Raw genomic sequence first — 15393 nt, 5'->3', positions numbered from 1 at the left:
GGCAATAATTATAGACAAGAACGTGGCTACAAGCAAGGTCGATGGAATGGAAAGGGCAAGAACCATGGTGTTCAATTTTACAATTAGGGTCTGAGTCATAATCCAAACCCAAGCTTTAAAAATGTAAACCGCTACAAGGGTAAAACTCTTACGAATAGCACTCCTGGATATCCTGGAGGAGTCTATCATAGGTTTGGCGGCAATGGGCAATGGACATGTACATGACAAAACATCAAAACATCTTGTGGATTTATATCAATCCTCCCTCAAACAAAAAATGTGTCAAACTAATTTGATTTAATGGATATATCTGATCCAATATTCAATTTATCAGGTCAATTGAACACGACCTGTCTGGATGTTTAGACATTGTTGTGCAAAGAGGGAATAAAGTTTATTGGTCTGATCAAATCATCTTTATTTTTTAATGTACTCTTGTTTTCACCACTTGAACTTGTTGTCTAATGATTGTATTCCAAATTCAATAAAAGTGGCATTGAAATTTCCTTTTTATTATGAATAATTTTTTTTTTTAACTCTGATTATCTTACTCAGAAAGCATAAAAAAAAAAATTATGGTTGTTTTCAAAATAAGAACAATGGCAAATGTATCTATCTTGCAGACAACACAACCATGCATATAGTACTTCGAGATGGAAATTATTTCTCAAGCTTGATGCTTACAAAAGTAAACGTAACAACAATATCAGGCCAATCAGATGTAATTGAAGGCTCAGGAAAAGCACAAGTCATGTTACCAAATGGAACAATATTGTGCATACAAAATGCGTTATACGCTGCTCAATCTACAAGAAATTTGTTGAGCTTTAAAGATATACGTTTGAATGGGTACCGCATCGAAACGAAAAATGTAGATAATGTGGAATATCTATGCATTACCTCCAAGGATATCGGGAAGCGTACATTGGAAAAGATGCGTGGCTTCAATTAATCATTCTTGCTCTTCTCATGAAAACAAAATTGCCAGGTTTTACATGAGAACATGCCATCTTACATATTGCATTATTAGTTCAATTGAGATATGTTGTCAACCATCAATACTCTTCAATACAACTCGTGATTAGGCTTTAGCCAAACATTTCACATTTGCAAGTTTTTGATTGTGTTGTTTATGTGCCTATTGCACGGCCACAACATACTAAAATGGGACCTCATCATAGATGGGGAATTTGTGTGAGTTGTGATTCACCATCTATCATTAGATATTTGGAACCCTTGATGGGTGGTATTTTACAGTTTGTTTTGAGGATTGTCACTTTGATGAGACAATTCAGAAGAATGGCGAGAATTGACATGAGATGTACCCACCTTGTCCCATTTTGATTCACGAAGCACTCAATATGAAAATGAAGTAAAAATAATCGTTTATCTTCAAAGTATTATCAATCAAATGCCAGATGCATTTAATGATGAAACAAAAGTGATAAAATTACATGTACCAGCTGCAAATGTGCTTGCAAGAATTGATGTCCCTGTTGGACAAAATAAAATAGCAGCACATGATTCATTTATTGCACGCCTGAAGTGTGGTTGACCCTCAGGTTCAAAAGATTCAGCTTCTCAAATGAGAATGGTGAAGGATCATATTTGTTTATTGGATTCGGGTGTTAATATGTTAAGAGAAGAAAAACCTACAAAGGCATTCGTAAGCTCCAATGGTGATGAGTACCTTATTGTTATTCATTCATCCTCTCTAATCTTTCTTTCACTTTTCCATATTTGATTGATCGGTTAAAAAGCATAATAGTAATGGAGATGAAGATGAGATGAGATGAGGAGGTTGTACTTCAATGGTTTAATACTATAGCCCAACTGAACAATAATCCTCTAGTCATCTCCCAACCTATATCTTTCCTCAAAACCACCTTCGTCACAATTCTCTTTCAGCTTCCTTGCCGAACATCTATTAGGACCCTAGTCTGGAGAATGTTTCTTATCAAAACCCCATGTTCTTACTCTGAAACCATCTATATACCAAAACCCTACTCACTCACAAAACACCAATCTCAGAGCATGTTTACGAAATGGGAATGGAATAGCAAGAATAGGAATTGCACTGTGTTCGAAACATTCATGAGTTCATAAACATTTCAGGAATCAGAAAAGTAGTAGGGTCCACTTCAAATTAGGAATCCAATTCTTAAATCTCCCGGAATTGAATTCTGGATGGACAAGGTATTTGGACTCCGGAGAAAAGACACTTTCAAGAATCCAACTTTCTTCCCAAGACTATCAATCTACCTTCAGCCTTCCCTCCCCCTTCGTATTTGTTTCCCTTTATCAAGTTTGCCAACTTGCTTGCACATCGTCTATCAGCGATGACTAGCCTTAAGTTGCTTATGTTTGGGATGATTTTTGCCAGGATAGGTTTCAAAGCCGGAGTTATTGAAGAATGGGCTGTAGTTGGTGAACATTGAATCTAAAACCCATTCGATGTGACATTTGACATTAGGATGACACTCCTACATCTGGAATTGAAGTTTGTGGTGGTTGATTTATAGCTATGGTGGTTATGGGGTGTATTATGGTGTTTATGTGCTTGGAGAGAGAGATGAGAAACACATGGATGGTTGGGGAGAGAGAGAGAGAGGCGGTGCAGACTTCACCAGAATGAAAAAAGAAATTTGGAGATGGGAAAGAATGAAAAAAGAAATTAGAAAAAAATATTAAAGCTTCTCACAAAGTTTTTTTTTCTTTTTTTTTTTAAAAAAAAAAAGAACTAAATTATACTTAAAAAAAAAAAAAGATTACTTGGCATAGAGGTATTTTAGTAATCACATTAGTTTTCATTTCGATTCATGCGTTTTAGTAAACAACTAATATGAATAAATATGATTTCTGCTTTGATTCCAAGAAATTTTTGTAAACAGTTTCAACATGAAACTAATTCTGATTTCACCTCATTCTAACTCATCCTCTATTCAATTCCCCTCGTTCTTACAGATTGGTAAACAAGCAATCAGTGATCATCTTCTTTTTCTCTACTAATGGTCTCCAAAACCCATCATGTACCACTAATCTCAGTAACAATAATACTGAACACTATTCCACGTTTTGAACTCCATCTTCCCAATCTCCAAGCGTGCCAAAAATGTGGAGGTTTGAATCCCAACTTCAACTATTTTTTTTTCTTTTTCTATTTATGTATATTTCCTTCCTTCCATTTTGTATTTTCAATTAAAAAAATTGTCGCTGTCAATATCTACCTTTTATATTTGGTTAACTTTGTTGTGGCCTATATTTAACTGATAAGAGAAGGCGGTTGGCAACATAGAGAGAGAGAAGACACATATGTGTTTGTAGAATTGTGTAGAGGAATGTGTGTGTTATTCCCCCTACATAGTGCCTTTATTTATAGTAAGAAGAAGGAGAAGAAATCCTTCATCCCCAAGGAATACAAGTCCATATAGGAAAGAATAACTAGAATCAAATCTAATCTAGGATTTACACAATCACAATTAAACTAGGAAAGTTTATAACACTCCCCTTAAGTGTGTAAATACTCAAGGTAGATTCGGCATCATGTAGAAGTTGAGGAAGTCGACTCGTCGACACCAATTCTGGGAACAACGTTATTCTCAATAAGGTAGGAACTTGCATAAGGAAGTAAGTCTCACTAAAAAACCCTATGGCTATGGCAAAAACCAGAGTAGGGACAAAATCCATAGTTTAAGGAAAAATGCGTGAGTAGTGCAAAGTCAAATGAAATGTCTACGGAACATCATCATGGATATGATCAACCCAAGGTGGGTGCTTCGTTAAAACCTAGTTAGGTAGCAAAAACCTAGTGGGAAAAAAGCTCATAATCATAGGGGAAAATAGTAAATTAAGATCAAACAAGTATTCTTTAGGATACTCCCCTTGAGTTTGACATAATTCCAAAGAAAACTAGTAATGTTGCAACTCAGAAAGTTTACGCATACCAATTCCTTGAACAAGCTTTTGAAACTTAGCCTTTAGTAGTGATTTGGTGAAGAGGTCGGCCAGATTGTCTTGTAAACGGATTTGCGTTACTTCAATCTTTTGATGCTCTTATTATTGATGTGAGAAGAAGAACTTTGCCACAATATGCTTGGTGTTGTCTCTTTTGATGTAACCCTTCTTGAGCTGTTTGATGCATGCTATGTTGTCTTCATAGATCGTCGTCGGGACATCCACGACGGGGTAATGATCGCAGGAGCTTTGAATATGGCCCACAACTGCTCTTAGCCAAAAGCATTCTCGAGTTGCTTTATGCAAGGTGAGAATTTCAGCATGGTTAGACAAAGTGGTAACTAAGGTCTGTTTAGTTGACCTCCAAGAGATTACAGTGCCTCAAATGGTAAAGACATAACTCGTTTGAGAACGCGCCTTATGCATATCAGATAAGTAACTTGTGTCGGCATAACCAACAAGGCGAGAATCGACTCGAGAAGTGGGGATGCAGTGTCACTCGAGGATCCGTAGGGATAGAACAAGCCTAAATTCGTAATACCTTTAAGGTAACGGAAGATGTCTTTAATGCCAATCCATTGTCTGCATGTTGATGCATTACTGTATTTCACCAAAAGATTAACAGTGAAGGAGATGTCGGGTATAGTGCATTGAGTTAAGTACAATAAAGCGTTTATCGCACTTACATAAGGAACTTCAGGCTCCAAAATCTCTTCATCATCCTCCTTTGGACGGAAGGGATCTCGTTTTGCATCTAGTGATCAAATGACCATATGAGTACTCGAAGGCTTCGCTTTATCCTCATTAAAGCGGTGCAACACCTTGTGGGTGTAGTTCGATTAATGTACTAAGATTCCATTCGAACGGTGTTCTATCTTGAGACTAAGATAGTATCGAGTCTTTCCTAGATTTTTCATCTCAAATTCCAACTTCAGGTGCTCGACAGTTCTTGCGAGCTCTTCAGGAGTTCCGATAAGGTTTATGTCATCAACATATACTGTAACTATTGTAAAACTGGAATGTAACTTCTTAATGAACACACAAGGGCATAGTTCATTGTTTACATATCCCGGGGCATTGTGAGAAGCCTTGTGCAACAAGACGAGCTTTGTAACGCACAATTTCATTTTTCTCATTATGCTTCCGAACAAAAACACATTTATAGCCAGCAAGCTTCACATGTGGAGGAGTTCGATGTGAGTTACAGGTCCAAACACCTTACGTTTCGCAAGTGAATCGAGTTCGACTTGGATTGTTTGTTTTCAGTTTGACTAATCGGTTCTACATCGACATTCATCAACGAAACGGGGTTCGATGTGATCACTCAACATGATCTCAGTAGCTACTGCATATGCTAATGCATCGTCGACAATCATCTCATTTCTACCCGAAATCTCACGATTCTTGGGAGGTGGATTCGTCTCTTCAAGGATGCTTCCCTAATCTAGAATTTCCTCATGAGTTGGCTACAATGAGTAAACGACAGTCGGATTCATGGTAGGCTCTTAAGGGGCTTGTGTCGTGGGTTTCCTCTTCTGGATGTGTGAATCCTTTGAACCAAGAGGTCTGCCATGCTTATGTGTAGGGGCAGATGATTAGCTAGCCACTAATGTACGTGGATCACCAAAGTTGGTGTCCTGGGCCTCCAGGAGGGAAGTCCGTCGTACATTTGGTACATTCATCTTTGCAGGCACATTCGCAGCTAGAATATGTGATCTTGTTACTCGCGCTAGATCAATGAAAGCATCTAGCATGCTCCTAGCTATACTATGAAGATCTAATATGAGCTGCACTTCAGTTTCAGACTGAGCAGTACGGGGATCTAATTGAGACAAAGTGGGAATCATCCACGATAATTCGTGTTGTTCTTCAGGAACGTTGACGTTCTTATCTCCCCCTAACGACGGGAAGACTGTCTCATAGAAGTGACAATCCATGAAACAAGCGGTAAACAGATAAAATCCTTTATCCCCAAGGAATACAAGTTCATATAGGAAAGAATAATTAGAATCAAATCTAATCTAGGATTTACACAATCACATTTAAACTAGGAAAGTTTATAACAAACTTTTTTTTTTTTTTTTGTTTCACGAGCTTTTTAGTTCAAACTTTTTTTTTTTTTTTGTGAAGCATTGTGACCTGACTTTCTAATAGTAAAGATAAAATACTAACTATATAAATTTAGGTCTATTTTTAATCATTCTGTCTGGAAGTCCCTTTTGAGCTCAGATTGGTCCATGTAGCTCAAAAGTCACCACTCTAATCTTTAAAACTCAAAATTCGTTTACTTTGACATGTGGACTCTTTCTTCCCCTTTAAACTTATAAGTCACCTCCTAAAACATATGTGGAACCCGACACCCAATAAGATTATGCCATATGTGCAATAAATTTGATTATAAATCTTCATTATGTGTTAAAGTTCAATAATAAGAGAATACTAAGTTTAGAAAATTTTGAAGAGATGAAAAAAAAAAAAAATTGATTAGCCTGGCTTACCCAAATCAAACCGACATAAGAAATTAACAGATCTAGGGTAATGTTGAACGAATTTTGAGTTTTATAGGGACAACTTTCAAGTTTCAGGAAGAAAAATGAGATCAAAATCAAGATGGTAAAGTGAATCAAACTTTGAGTTTCAAGGAGTAAATTGGTGACTTTTGAATTACAGGGAGCAAAATAAGATTAAAATCAAGTTCTAGAGGGCGTAGCTAAAAATAAGCCTAAATTAAGTGATAGCAAATGTAATAATATTATGTCTCCCAATGTAGGATTCTTGGACCTCCTATTCCCCTCTCCTTCCGTCCTCTTCTCTCACACTTTTTATTTTGTCTTTCTTTCTATATATAAAAAAAAATAGTGTTTGAGTGACACACCCCGACCTAAATCGAGGCATGCTAGCCGTCATGTTAGGTTTGGCAGTCCTACATATTTTGTGGGTATTCTAATCATTTTGATGTCTTATGTTAGAACCATGCCGCCTCGTAGAGAGCCACGTACCTCTTCTGAGTCTAATTTTCCGAATATTACCTAACTTGGGGAGGCTATCGCTAATTGATGCATTACGAATGTGACACACAAATTAAACCCTATTTGTGACAATTGTAGTAATGATGTAAGTAGGGATCGTTCTAACCGGGGATTAACTAGGGGTGCTAAACACTTTAAACTGACTCAAATAAATAAAACTAACCTTTAAAACACTTAACTCACTTAACAAAAACTCAAAACAAGTCCACAAGACTCCAAATACTTAAAAAAAAACACAAAATAAAACAAATACGAATGACTAAGACTTAACAAGATATGGGGGGATTGTGTTTGGACGAAATTAAATTAAATGGACAGATTGTAAAGAAAACAGATTGTAAGACAAATTGTGATAGACCAATGGATGATGGAATAGCTAAGGGGTTCTTCTCCACACATGAAATATATGCAACGTAAATCAACTTCCAGTTATCAATTCAATAAGTTATGAACCTCGACGCTCCAAGTTAATTAGGTCCGCTTAAATTAACCTTCAGATTTCCCTAGAATCATTGAATTGGATGAATATGCATCGCAATCAAATTATTCCTAACAAGTTCTCTATATGAACAGCATGATAAAGATACAAGTTAGAATCATTACGTTCTTTGGAAATCATAAGCATCGACAAGGCATTTGTAACTATGAAAAGCATGATACTCTTGCCAGGAATCTACTTAACATGATCGTGACTAGCGACCTTCACTACTTGTGAATATAAACTCATAACGATTAGGTGAAACAAACTTATATCCTAGCACCAAATTCAAGCATGCAACTTAAGCGTGCACTCTCAATCAACATACAAGAATAAGTTCTAAATCAAACGGTTAAGCAAATTGTATTCACGACTTATGCAACGATAACTGGAAGTAATCAACTTATTTCACATATATAATCATGGTTTCGAATACACCCTTAGCCAAAGGGGGTTTAGTTCCTCATACGTACAAGACAAAGATAAGTAAATTTAACCATTGAAATCAAGGAAAGGAAACACCTAAAAATTCCAACAACTCAAACTTGAATTGTATGAACGTTTAGGCCCTCTTCTCCTCCTCTTTGTTGCGGCACAAGGTCTAAGGATAGGTTTTGGGGTGGTATTTGTATGGAGGAATGGATGTGTGATGGTAGGGTAGTGTTTTGGAGGGATGGGGAGTGGTTGGAGTGGTGCGGCCAGGTTGTAGGAAAGCTGGAATGTGGAATGGGAGTGCACGGCACACAAGGGTTCCTGCTGGAATGGATGGTTTTGCACGGCTCAGGGATTGTTTTATGGTGTGTAGTGTGTATGGTTTTATAGGGAGAAAATGGGAGAGAATGTGAGAGAATGTGGCTGAATGATTAAAGAGGGAATGCATGTGGAATGACAGCTAGGGAGTGAATGATTAAAGAGGGAATGCATGTGGAAGTGTGGCTGATTGTTTAATGGGAGAATGTTGATGGGAGTTGCGGCTGAAAAGATTAATGGGAGAGAAATGGGAGTGAATTTGGCTTAATGATGAAGAGTGCATGTGGTTGAAATGATAGAATGGGAAAACATGTGGCTGCAATCATGAAGGGGGAAAGCTGGAAAGGCTGCGGCAAGGTGTGTGGAGGTGCTGGAATTTTTGGTGAATGCACGGGTTCAAGGATTGAATATGGCTTGGGTGATTAATCCATGGGAGAGACAGCTAGGGGGGGAATATATGCATGATGGTGCATGAATTATATAATGAAAAGTGAATGATTAATGCTCTAGTGTTAGGACAAAGGTGCGGCTGAAATGGTGGAAGGTGTGTGGCTACTTCAAGTAGGAATCCTTGTGACATCAACTCTTCAATTTCGTCCATTCCTTTTGCTCCAAGTATAAGCTATCCATCCTTAGCCCAAAAGTGCTCCAAAAAGGCTCCAAAATGCACTTCTTTGCTCCTTTAGCCCTTAGAACCTGAAAACATACGAAAATAACTTAAAAGACTTAAAGAACTAAGAAATAACAACGTAAATGCACAAGAACAAGCCAACTAAGTTGCCTAAATATGCTCCTATCACTAATGCCATTCAGTCCTCACTTCGTCCTCCCCAGAAAACTCCCTTAGAGACTGTATATAACTTAAAGTTGAATAATTTAGTGGGTAATGAGGAACCTGAGGTAGTCGAGCAGTGGCTTAATCATGTCGAGAAAACCTATCGAGTGATGCAACGATAGGGGAATTTCCCTGAAGATAGATGTATCGGGACGACTACTTGGTTTTTGGGTAAGGAGGCTGCATCCTGGTGGAGGCAAGAATCTTTTTAGTTGTCACCGAAAGAAGCTGCAGATTGGGAGGTTTTTAAGCGATTATTCCAAAAGAGATTTGTACCCCCAGAGTATTTGGATCATATAAGGCAAGAATTCTCGCAATTAAAGCAAGGGAAAATGTCAGCTAATGAGTATTATAGAAAGTTGACTGATTTGTCTCAGTATTGTCCGAAGATTCCTAAAAATCCTACTGCTTCGACGATTTAAATGGGGTACTAGAAATAAGTGGCGTTCCATGGCGACTACTACTCCATGTTTGACATATCAAAAGTTTTATGAAGTTCTACTTCGAGTTGAGGATTCTGAAAATGCTCCAGATGATAGTGAGGAGGAAGAAGAAAAAGATAATAATCAGAAGAAAAATCGTAATAAAGATAAAGGTCATTCATCGCAAGGTCCTAGCAAGACACAGAGTTTTAAGAGAAGTGGTACTAGTTCTAGTTCTTCTAGTGGGGGCTCGAGTTCCACTGCGCAGCAGAGGGGCGGACGCTCAGGCGATTCCTGCTTTCAAAGACAAAGAGATTTTGGTGGTTCTGGTGGTCCATTTTGCTGCAGATGTAATAGTAGACATTTTGGGGATTGTAGACAAGGCAACAGAGGTGGATGTTTTGTTTGTGGTCAGATGGGACATCGGGCTATCCAATACCCACAAAGCCAATAGAAACCCCAGCAATCTGCTTTGCCACCATCAGTTCCTATTCAGCAGATTCCCGGGCCTAGTGATTATACCCAGGCGAGTTATGGTGGAGCACATCATTATCAGGGTGATATAGCTCCATATTCTGTAGGACAATATCAGTACCCACATGATCCGTATCAGCAGAGTGGTTACACTCAGTATCCAGAAGGTTATGCACCATATCAGACATATTCAGCTGGTGGATCACAGTAGTATCTTGGAGGGCAGTCCCAGAACGTTGAGGTTACTTCTAGCAATGCAGGATCGTCGAGGCAGCTTAATCAGCCTGGTCAAGGACGCGGTACACAAGGACGTGGAAATCAAAGTAACAGGGGTCATGGAGGACGACAACAGCCACAGGGCCATGTTCACCATATAACCTTGCAGGATGCTTAGAACAATCCTGATCTGATTATGGGTATGTTGAATATTCTTAGCCATTTTGCTAGAGTATTAACTGATTATGATGCCACACACTCTATTATTTCTCATACGTTTGCTCAGACTACGCAACCCTACCCCACACCTCTCGGTTATAAGTTAGAGTTTTCGATGCCTAGAGGTGAGACATGTTATGTTAGCTGGGTATATCAAGGATGTCCTGTTCTAGTGGAGAACATTATTATGCCAGCTAATCTGGTACCATTAGATAATGTTGACTTCGATGTTATTCTAGGCATAGATTGGTTACATTACAATCATGCCATGATGGATTGTTATGAAAAGATAGTTACTTTTGATCGGCCGGACCTACCTGTGGTTACATTTGTGGGTGTACATAGTGGATTGAAACACAACATCATTTTTGCCGTGAGGGTCAAACGGCTATTGAGGAAAGGTTACCAGGGTTATTTGGCTCACGTGGTATTGAATGAGGATACTCATATCCGTGTGGAGGATGTTCGAGTAGTTAGGCATTTCCCTGATGTTTTCCTTGACGATTTACCTAGATTACCACCAGATAGAGAGGTAGAGTTTACTATTGATTTACTTTCAGGTACAGATCTTATCTCCTTAACTCCTTATCGAATGACTCCTACTGAGTTGAGGGAATTGAAAGCTCAATTACAGGCATTGGTTGATAAGGGTTTCATTCAGCCTAGTACTTCGCCTTGGGGAGCTCTTGTTTTGTTTGTACGGAAGAAAGACAGGACTTTGAGGCTGTTTATCGACTATCGACAGCTAAATCGGCTAACTATTAGAAACTGTTATCCGTTGCCGCGAATGAATTAAAGATCAGTTTCGAGGCGGTTGCATGTTCTCCAAGATTGATTTGAGATCTATGTATTATTAATTAAAGATCAGAAGTGAAGGTGTACCTAAGACGACTTTTAGGACTCGATATGGTCATTACGAATTCCTTGTGATGCCATTCGGGTTAACGAATGCACCCGCTGCTTTTATGGACCTGATGAATCGGGTATTCAAGCCACCTCGACAGGTTCGTTATTGTCTTTATTGATGATATTTTGGTGTATTCTAAGTCTAAGGCTGAGCATACTCGACATCTCACTTGGTTTTAAAGAAATTGAGGAAGCACCAATTATATGCTAAGTTTAGCAAATGCCAGTTTTGGCTAGATCAAGTGGCATTTTTGGGGCATATAATATCAGCTTAGGTATTTAGGTGGACCCATAAATAGTAGCTGCGGTCGAACGAGGTTGACTAGAAATGATGTTAGATTCGAGCGGAATGATGATTATGAGCGGAGTTTCCAGCAGCTAAAGTATTGTCTCACTCACGCACCTGTTTTGGCGCTTCCAAACGACAGTGGTAGTTTTGAGATTTATAATGATGCTTCCTTAAATGGCTTAGGCTGCGTATTAATGCAGCATGGTAGGGTAATTGCATATGCTTGTCGACAATTGAAGCCACATAAGATGAATTACCCTACCCATGATCTCGAGCTAATAGCCATTATTTTCGTTTTGAAGATTTGGAGGCATTATTTGTATGGGGAAAAGTGCCGAATTTTCATAGATCATAAAAGCCTCACATACCTTTTCGCCCAGAAGGATCTTAACCTTCGACAACGAAGGTGGATAGAACTGCTCAGTGATTATGATTGCACGATTGAGTACCACTATGGTCGTGCAAACTTGGTGGCTGACGAGCTTAGCAGGAAATCACTTGGCCAACTTAATGCTTTATATGCTTGCCATATCCCTCTCCTCACGGAATTGAGATATACTAGAGTTAATTTGGGCGCAATAGATCGGGAAGAAGCTTTACTTGCTAGTTTCTGGGTCAGACCAATTTTAATTGATCATGTGCTCAAGGCTCAAATGAATGATATGGAATCTTAGGAATTATTAGAGGCAGTATCCTGAGGGAAAAAGAAAGATCTTAGGATTTGGGAATCTGATGGCATGCTTATGCAAGGAAGTCGGATGTACGTGCCAAATATTGCAAAACAAAGGAAAGATATTCTCAATGAAGCACATATATCGGCATATGCAATGCATCCTAGGAGTACCAAGATGTATCACACTATTCGACCTTTCTATTACTAGCCTGGCATGAAATGAGAGATTGCTGAATATGTGAGTCGATGTGCAATTTGTCAGCAAGTCAAAGCTGAGAGGAAGAAGCCTTTTAGATTAATGCAGCCACTTCTCGTTCCCTAATGGAAATGGGAAAATATTACCATGTTCGTGTATAAGCTTCCTCATCTGGGTAATAGTGGATCGGCTTACTAAGTCAACACACTTTATACTAGTTCGAGAGAACTATTCTTTAAGCTGATTAGCTAAGTTATTTATATCAGGGATTGTTAAATACCATGGGGTTCCAGTTAGTATTATTTCTGATTGGGATCCTAGGTTCACTTCTAAGTTTTGGGTGGTTTTCCAGGAAGCTCTTGGTACGAGATTACTCTATAGTACGGCATATCATCCACAGACAGACGGGCAATCTGAGAGAACTATCTAAACACTAGAAGAAATGCTTAGATCTTCAGTACTACAGTTTGGCGATGCTTGGCATAAGCATTTGGATTTGATTGAGTTTGCCTACAATAACAACTACCATTCTAGTATCGATATGTCACCTTTCGAGGCACTTTATGGCAGATCATGTCGTACTCCTCTTTGTTGGTCAAAAGTTGGTGAGAGGGTGTTAGTGGGCCCAGAGATTATTGATGAAACTACCCAGAATATTCAGGTAATTAAAGTTAACCTGAAAGCAGCACAGGATTAATAGAAAAGCCTTGTTGATAAACACGCCATTGATAGGGTGTATAAAGTTGGAGATTGGGTGTTTCTGAAGCTATCTCCGTGGAAGGGCGTTGTACGGTTTGATAAGAAAGGTAAGTTAAGTCCTCACTACATTGGACCATACCAGATCACCGAACTAGTCGGCGAAGTTGCCTATAGACTTGAGTTACCCCCAGAGTTATCAAAGGTGCACGACGCTTTTCACGTCTCTATGCTTCGTCATTATGTCTCTGATCCATCACACATGATACCTCCTCAACCACTAAAAATTAATCCAGACTTAACATACAATAAGGAGCCAGTGACGATTTTAGATTGGAAGGATAATGTTCTGAGGAACAAAACTGTGCGCATGGTGAAAGTTTTATGGAGGAACCACTTAATGGAGAAAGCCACTTGGGAGACAAAGGATCATATACGAGATATGTATTCACGCTTATTTTATGGATATTAGTGGTTTGTTATGTTATTGTATAGAAATTTCGAGGATGAAATTTTATTAAGGCGGGTAGGTTGTGACAACCCGTCCCGAATTAATATACATTTTATCCTCGAATGAGTGAAGATGAGGATTATACCCTCGAGGCTTAGTGACGTGGATGTATGTATATAGTTTTAAATTATTTTTCCAGCTAATGTGATTAAATTGTACTCGACGTCACGAGAGCATTGACACAAGTTAGAGCCGAGTTGGGTTTGTAATGAAAATGTTACGAATAAATGAATGTGTAATTGGGCTAAGGAAATGGACCAATCACCACACCTCCTACTTTCTTAGGTCCAATTAGAATTTTAGGTTTGTTTTGGGATCAATTGTTAGCCCTAAACATGCAGCCCAATTAGGGCTTGAGGCAATTTAAAATTGCCCAATCCGGACACACGCACATACATACACGTGCCAACCTCCATCATCCTTTTCCTCTTTCTTGAACTCTCCCTCTTGTCCGTACGATTAAACCCCCTAACCTTCAAATACCATCACACATACACAGATCGAGCTTAAAGTCGATACCATCATACTCCCCTCGACTTCACGAGTCCAGCCGTACCATTTGTTTTAGGGGAAGGCGTGTAGAACTCAAGATACCCGAGCTTCGGCGAGGGGTTTAATTTTCTCCGACGTGATCACGAAGGATTTACCTAGTTTTAAGACTTAAGAAATTACTTTTATAGCTTCCCTAGCACTTTGGAACAATTTTGGAGTATTGTGGACGTCAGAATAAGCTCGACCGTGGGTTTACAGGTTTAGCCAGAATTTCGACTTGCATTCTACTCTTTGAGAGCTGTAAATCCATATAAAATTCATGGAATTTGGTTGAGTTTTGAAGAAGATATTGAAGTTTGAAGTTTTTCCAGAAACCAATGACACAGACGGCGGCTCCGGCGATGACCATCGGAGAAGACAAGGAATATTCCGTCAACGGCGTCAGGTATCACCGTTAGTTTTTAGACGGAATATGCTATTATTTAACGGAATATTCCCCAACGTCGTTAAGGATTCCGTCTGTGTGCCAGGTACGTGCCTGTGCGTGGCCGTACCTTGGCCGGCACATGAGGGCACGTGGAACATTGAAAAATTATTCTAAAAATATGGGGATGCTCGTGCTATTGAGTAGGCCACGATGATATATTCAAACATCCCAATTGAGCAACATATGAGAAGTTATTACACGATTTTTGTTATGTGCTTAAAATTAACGTTAAAATAGTTGTTTCACATATAGGTGAGATATTTCCGAAGTACGAGCGTAGCCAGGCGAGACTTGAGGGTTACGACCCTGTTACATACCAGTGAGTGGGCTTTTGGTTTTCTATATATATATATATATATATGCGTCTCCCAGAAATTGTTTTAAATGGAATTTCGTTTAAAATGCCATGTCATGTTTGCTTTACATTTTAGCATATGCATTAGTATAGCTTTGCATAATATTGCATGATGCTACGGAGGCCTAGGTAAGTTCAGGTGAGTATATATTGTTGGTATGGTTGCATGGTAGTTGATTATGAGTTGATGCACATAGAGCTCATTATCATGCATCCCGGTGTTAGTGCTTCACCCGTGGCCAGGGCCTAGACTTCACGTGATCATTCACCTCTCGCACCGCATGCTCAGCGCTAATCCAAGTCAAGTGCAAGCCTGTCGTACATACCACTGATAGGAGCATATTTAGGCGACTTAGCTAGCTTATTCTTGTTCATTTGTGTTATTATTTCTTAGTTAATGTAGTATTTCAA

The sequence above is a fragment of the Pyrus communis genome, chromosome 12 (genome assembly GCF_963583255.1).
Source record: "Pyrus communis chromosome 12, drPyrComm1.1, whole genome shotgun sequence".
Taxonomy (NCBI): domain Eukaryota; kingdom Viridiplantae; phylum Streptophyta; class Magnoliopsida; order Rosales; family Rosaceae; genus Pyrus; species Pyrus communis.
Note: the sequence above shows the minus strand (reverse complement) of the source record.